The sequence below is a fragment of the Sapajus apella genome, unplaced genomic scaffold (assembly GCF_009761245.1).
Source record: "Sapajus apella isolate SASKATOON/1434 unplaced genomic scaffold, GSC_monkey_1.0 scaffold55, whole genome shotgun sequence".
Taxonomy (NCBI): domain Eukaryota; kingdom Metazoa; phylum Chordata; class Mammalia; order Primates; family Cebidae; genus Sapajus; species Sapajus apella.
In genome coordinates this window covers 2,612,928-2,620,387 of record NW_022436995.1, presented here as the reverse complement: position 1 = coordinate 2,620,387, position 7,460 = coordinate 2,612,928, and the positions used below count along the sequence as shown (strand labels likewise).

Genomic DNA, 7,460 nt, shown 5'->3' with positions numbered 1-7,460 from the left:
TGTTAAGAAAATAAAATGGGTGTCATATATGATAATGTAAGTATTTTACACAATATTTTAAAGTAAAATCCTATGATCCATAAGTCATTTAAGTCAACTTCCTGCCTTCGAGTAGGAGAAACTATTTTAAAAATTGAACTTGAGTGTTTGTCATATCAAAGTATTATTTCATGATCTATAGCCACAAATAGAGAAATGTCTGAGCTAGGATAAAAAGATGTATTTTGTCGTCTAGTATCTCAAACAATACAAAGAATCACACATTATTGTGCCCATTTTATAGATATGAAAAATAAGACTCAAAAGAACTGAAATCAAAATTGAGAAGATCAGGTTGATTTAGTCCTAAAACTTTTATGATGCTTCCTGTCCTTGTGTTATTTGCATAATTATTCATTAAAATAAATTCTCATCTATATTTAAATAGCATTAACATTTTGTTTCATATTTAAAATTTTATTATAGAAGTTTTGCACAAAAGTTACACACCACATAGGCTAGATACATGGGAAATGTACTAGTTAATTAGCTGGTATTTTTTTTAGCAGTCCTCTGCCTATAGAATTTAGGTTGTATAAAACTGATATTCAGACATTATTAGTGTTCCTTGAACTCAAGCTGAAACAGAGGCACAGACACGTGCTAGTATGTTGAGAGAAGTTGAGAGAAAAAATGAAGAGCTTAGTGTGTTGTTGAAGGCACAGCCACTTGAATCAGAAAGAGCATCTTAATAGGAGCATAATAGGAAGTTAGAGTCTGTGGCTGAAGAGCATGAAATACTGACAAAATCCTACATGGAACTTCTTCAGAAAAATGATAGTACTGAAAAGAAGAATAAAGACTTATAGATCACATATGATTCTCTGAACAAACAAATAGAGACAGTTAAAAAGTTGAGTAAGTCACTCAAGGAACAAAATGAAAAGAGTATTGCCCAATTAATAGAGAAAGAAGAACAGAGGAAAGAAGTACAGAAGAGCTAGCAGACAGAGAATATAAGCTAGCAAATTTACATCAAAAAACAAAAGTATAAAAAGAAAAGATGAAAACTTCACAAAAGGAAAGGGAAGGTAAGGAAAAAACCATTGACATCTTTAGAAAAGAATTAAGCAGAACAGAACAGATAAGAAAAGAACTGAGCATTAAGGCTTCCTCCCTAGAGGTTCAAAAGGCGAAATTAGAAGAGAAAGAGTCCTTGGTGACACGTCAACAAGAGGAATTGAACAAACACTCCCACACATGATAGCAATGATCCACAGTTTAAGTGGTGGAAAAATAAATCCAGAAACTATGAATCTCAGTATATAGACATAATGGCATTTTGGAATTTGTAATCTAATGATATTTTTGATGTATGTATCTATTGGAGCAGAGTGGGTAGGGGAGTTAATTTGTGACTTCACAACAATAAGAAATTATTATCTAATTTAGTAAAGAACCTGATCTGATGCATGTTTAATTTGTTTGAATAGAAATTTAATTTTTAAGTTAAAAAACAAAATAGTAAAATAATTTTAGTGAAGTTTGCTAATGAAATTTTATCGGACATTGAAAAAAATGAATTTTATTCAAGCACACATCATGTTAATGTTATAATCCATTTAATTAGCATTTTAAGTAAGTCATCTAAAAAGATATAGAAAAAATAAACATATGTATATCTAAACTAGGGGAAATGATGAAGATCCAGAACCCCATCATTCAATTCACATTGAGATCTTTTCAAATCACATTTAATGTGGTTTTTCAGGTAAATTCCCTTCATGAATCCTCTGCTACAGTGAAATTACCTGCTTTGAACTCTTGTGTCTGCCTTACTGAACAGGTGCCTCTCCTCTCTCTTCTTTGCCCAACTAAATCCCGTCTGCCCTTTAGATACAAATAAATAATTACTGCCCGAACTATGATGTATTTTGTCAGAAGCCCTTTCCCCTCTATAATCCAATAGCATTTAAAATTATGTCAATACTTTCCCGCATTTTGAACACTTAGTGTAACTTTACAAAATGAAAGTTTGCATAAATATAATTTTATAGACATAAAGGTAACGTATATTTTCTTTATATTACAACTAAAACCACAATCACTAAATATTTCTCTAAATATACAAATTTGTAAGTATCTATCTCACGTATTATTTGTATTTTTACATATTTACTTAATTTCACGGAATATAATAATTTTTGTTTGTTTTCTTCACGGATGTCTCCCCAGTGACTAAAAAGTCAGGCACGTATCTTGGGCTCATGTAACATTCGTTGTATCTCTGTTAGGAGACTCTGTTAGGCCAAAAGGCACATGACAAAATTGTAGTCAATTCTAAGTAAATGCAGCAATTTGAAGCTTACCCCTCACTAATTCAAAATTCCCAGCAATTTTCTCATTCTTTTTCCCTAATTTGTTGAGCTCCGTGTAGAGAAAATGTTGTTGGAAGAACTCATCTATTTATAATTACTAATCATTGTCTTCTCATTGATTACTCTCAATGACATCTGCCCAGAGGTTCAGTCTGTCTCCATGATCCTTTGAGATGGTCTCCAGGGTTGGTCTGAGCACTCTGTACCTACTCATCTTTACACATGGCATCTTTAAGTTTCCCAGCCTTCTTATAGTCACTCAAGTGCCGAATTCTGACACTTGAGTCTTATGAAGACTCAGTCACATGACCCTTATCTAATCAGTGACAGTACCTAAGAATTACATATGTTTCCTGTACTGTTCACCTCCTATCTTTTCTAATGCTTCTGCCTCTCCAGCTTGTAGAATTCTCTCTCTGCCTCTACCATCTTTAGCCTATAGTGTAGCAACTAGTCTGTAAGAAGAACTCAAATGAATAGCTTCTGTATCAGTGTTCTTCATCACACCATTAAGTAGGCTTCTCTACGCCCTGATGCCATTTGTACCCATAACTCGAACTGTTAGGGAAAGAAAATGAAATACTTACATGGATGTGAGGGTCTACTGAGTTAACTGACAATTTTTTCTTAACTGTTTTGTTCTTAATATGTGAATTACTTAATATGTGAATTTCTCCTCATGCTATCTTTATTCTTTATCTAGCACAGTGTCTATCTAGCCCATTATAAGTACTCAAAAGGCTTTGTTGAGTGAGCAAATAAGTGGGCTTCCTCCTCTCCTTGGTCAGTTGGTGCTGCAGTCCCCCCTCTGCTGTACTTGCTCCTCTCCTCATCTCCATTTCAACCCTGAGCCTCCACTCACTTTGAGCGTGAGCACCTCCTGGAGCATGAGGTCCAGCTTCTTGCCCTGATGCTTTGCCGCTACCACCCCATTGACTTCAGAAGGGAGAATTACACACACCTCCACTTCCTCACCCTAGGCATGTATTGCTGTAACCTTTAATTCCTCCAAGCCACCAATGCTCCGAGTTTGCTGCAAATAAGTTGTTAAGTGACAATTTGGAGGAAAAAAAGAAAAAAATAATAATATGTGAATTACTGTAGGCCCAGTGTAGTTACCTCAAAAAAGAGGATGTCACGGTTTCTCATTAAAAGTTATAGATAGAATATAATAATCCACACAATGAAGAATATCTGCTATGTATAGAATACGATAATCCATCTTAATCTAATGGTTGTGAAGAAAAACAGACAAACAAAGAAACAAATAAACAAAATGTGGAATTGAGAATTTGGCCTGGTTAGCATCCTGCAACCTTAGCCAAAGTAGATACTAAGGAAATCACATGCCTTTAACCTTAGATTCAACCACTGAAATACAACTAAATTTCCTTCATTCCCACCATGCCTGAGATCTGGTGCCCTTGTGCTAAACCCAGAGAAAACTTATACTCCCTAATTTTAAAATTTGTCATGCTCTGCATGTTCTCATTCTTTAATCCCTTTTTATGCAAACTAGTTTCCTATTATAATAGGAACACAATGAAAAATGCCTGCTATGTATTGGATTCTTAGTGTGTGTCAAAAACTGTTCTAAGGGCTTTAAAAAGAGCATTTATCTGTGCTCATAGCAACTTTATCAAGCCATCCTTATTCCCATTTTACACATGATAAATCCAGATATTGAACAAATGAGTGAGTGGTTCAATGTTTTGCCCAGGATCATAGAGCTACTATGTGGAAGAGAAAGGATTAAAACCTCCTGACACCTAAATATATGCTTCTAACTTTTAAACCAAACAGCTTCCAACAAAAGATTCTTATCCAACGACTTTTGAGTTTCCTCTGCTTCATGAACCATTACGTCCCATGCAGTTCTATCATATTTACTGGGCCCTGGTTCTAAGGAAACATCTTACAAAACAGCTCAAGAGGTCCCTGACTATTCAATTACCACAGTGCATCCAGTATTTATGTACCAACCAGAATTAAAGTGGATACAATTGCACCTTCTCAGACAAGGTTCCTCTCTAGAGAGACTCTCAGTAGTAGCTCAGAAAATTTCATAGCTCTGATTCTGCAGTGGTTCTTTCTGTGGTGGCTTTGTACTCTACCAACTTAAGCAAGTTGGAACTAAGTTTCCCAGAATCCCTTTTCCCCATAGTTCTTGGGTATGATTGGCTGCATTAGATAATTCCATAAGTTTTTGGAAGGAAGAAGTAAAGCCACGTTTATTCTCCGAAGATTAATGTAGGGTCAGAACACATTGCAATTCATAGACATTGTCTTAGACCTCATAGCCTACCTTGTTGGCATGAAGCAGCCGCAGATCAGCAGCCCTTTCAACTCTTGACTGTTTTTCAGCTTCCCTGACTCCTAGGCCATTGTGTATTTAACGACATAATGAAGGGTCCCTGCTTCTCCTGCAAGTCAATCTCATCACTAAAATGAGAGGCCAATAGAGATTCCCACTCATACAGGCTCTGCTTAACTCTGCCTCTCCTTTGCTTCACATTCATCTTTTCTTTCCAAGTGACTGCCCTGTGGACTTTGAGTCAGGCTCCAGAAGCAGAAACAGCACCCACATATAAAGTGTAATATAGATTGCATCTAGGGATTCAGCTTTTAAATCATACTCCTCCTCTTTGACAATTTCCTGGTATGCCAGCTAGCCCTCTTTTTTTGTGTATAGAAACAATTGAAGGAGAATCTTTAGGAAATTACTTGTACTTAATAAGCACTTGTTTTACTAGACTGACCTAAAAACCTGAAAGGGGTATACACATCAATGTTCTGTACAGTCTACACAGTCATAAAAGCTTTGGTAAATGTGGTCAAGAAAGAATAAAAGAGTGAAGGGACATTTGAGTTGACTTTTCATGTAAAAGCAAAATATGGCTATTAGAGAGAATCCTCCAGAAAACATTCTGGAGTCTGGGGTCCATTCATAATGGTATCAGTCTTGCAGATGAGTATTTCCCCAAATTTTGACATCCACTGTACATTTAATGAGCACTTGGCATTCATATTAAACACAAGCTTTAGGAGCATAAATCTTTATATGTTAAGTAATAAAGTATAATGATATTGATAGTAGTCCCTGGTAATGGTAATGACAAAAGTAGTTTCATATAAATGATAGGTTAAAATTGTGTTCCATAATTCATCATAATTCCTATACTGAGCTTGATGGAACATAACCATAGGTAAATGGCTACACTTAATAGGTTTGTTTCTTCTATTAAGTTGGAAAATTCTAATTCACTGTGATTCAACCTAACATCTGGTAGCTCTCACTATTATGATTTTTTTTTTTAAGAGTAAGAGTAACACCATGATTTACAGACTACTTGCTGCAGAAAATAGAAACTACTTTGACAGCCACACTACAATGACTGCAAATTGGAGCTGGAAAGGATTTGTGTGTGTGTATGTAATTTAAATGTGATTTTTAAACATGTGTAATAATTTTCTGAAGAACAAATGAAATGATTATGTGATAAGACAATCACAAAACTATTTTGCTTTTTAGAAATTTTATAATATGTATTCAAAAAGACGGTGTTACATGCAAATGGATTACAATCTTAAAAAGAGTGTATTAAAAGTCAATGTTTTAAAAATATTTAACAAGGCAAATTTCAATTATATAACTAAATATTTATAGGTTGTAGTGAGAGCATTTTTATCATTACATTATGTAATGACCAAATCAGGGTCTTTAATTTATATGGTTTGGCTGTGTCCCCACTCAAATCTCACCTTGAATTATAGCTCCGACAACTTCCACATATCATGGGAGGTAACTGAATCATGGGGATGGGTCTTTCCCATGTTATTAATCACATGTGATGATGAATATGTCTCACAAGATCTGATGGTTTTAGAAAGGGGAGATTCCCTGCGTAAGCTCTCTTGTCTGCCACCAGGTGAGACATGGCTTTCACCTTCTGCCATGATTGTGAGGCCTCCCCAGACATGTGGAACTGTGAGTCCCTCAAACCTCCTTCTTTTGAAAATTGCCCAGCCTCAGGTATGTCTTTATCAGCAGCATGAACACAGACTAATATAGTAAATTGGTACCAAGAGAGTGGGGTACTGCTGAAATGATATCTGAAAATTTGGAACTGACTTTGGAACTGGGTAACAGGCAGAGGTTGGAACAGTTTGCAGGGCTCAGAAGACAACAGGAAAATATGGGAGTTTGGAACTCCCTGGAGACTTGTTGAATGTCTTTGACCAAAATGCTGATAATTATCTGGATGATGAAATTCAGGTTAAAGTGGTCTCAGATGGAGATGAGGAACTTGTTGGAAACTGAAGCAAAGGTGACTCTTCTTATATTCTAGCAAACAGACTGCTGGCATTTTACCACTGCCCTAGAGATTTGTGGAACTTTGAGCTTGAAAGAGATGATTAAGGGTATCTGGTGGAAGAAATTTTCAATCAGCAAAGCATGCGAGATATGACTTGGATGCTGTTAAAGGCATTCAGTTTTAAAAGGGAAACAGAGCATAAAAGTATGGAAAATTTGTGCCTGACAATCTGATAAAAAAGAAAATCTCATTTTCTGAGGAGAAAGTCAAGCCAGCTGCAGAAATTTGCATAGGTAATAAGGAGCCCAATGTTAATCCTCAAGACAATGGGGAAAATGTCTCATTGTATTGATATACCTTTCTGATGTGGGTATATCAGAGATCTTTGTCACAGCCCCTCCCATCACAGATTCAGAGGCCTATGAGGGAAAAATGGTTCTGTGGGCTGGGCCCAAGGTCCCTCTGCTGTGTGCCATTTAAGGCCTTGGTGCTCTGCACCCAGCCATAACTAAAAGGAGTCAAAGTCCAGCTCAGTCCATAGCTTCAGAGAGTGCAAGCCCCAAGCCTTGACAGCTTCCATGTGGTGTTGAGCCTGTGGGTGCACAGAAGTCAATAACTGAGATTTAGGAACCTCTACCTAGATTTCAGAAGATGCATGAAATCTCTTGGATAAGCAGGGAGAAGTTCACTGCAGGGGTAGGGCCCTCATGGAGAACTTCTGCTAGGGCAGTGCTAAAGAGAACTAAGGAGTGTGAGGCCCCACACAGAATCCCTATTGGGGCACTGC

At 36.5% G+C, this 7,460-nt stretch overlaps 1 pseudogene; it reads left to right on the top strand.

Moving 5' to 3' along the window:
• The first annotated feature begins 614 nt into the window (after positions 1-614).
• LOC116527693 lies at positions 615-1,484 on the top strand (annotated as a pseudogene).
• Positions 1,485-7,460: the final 5,976 nt, after the last annotated feature.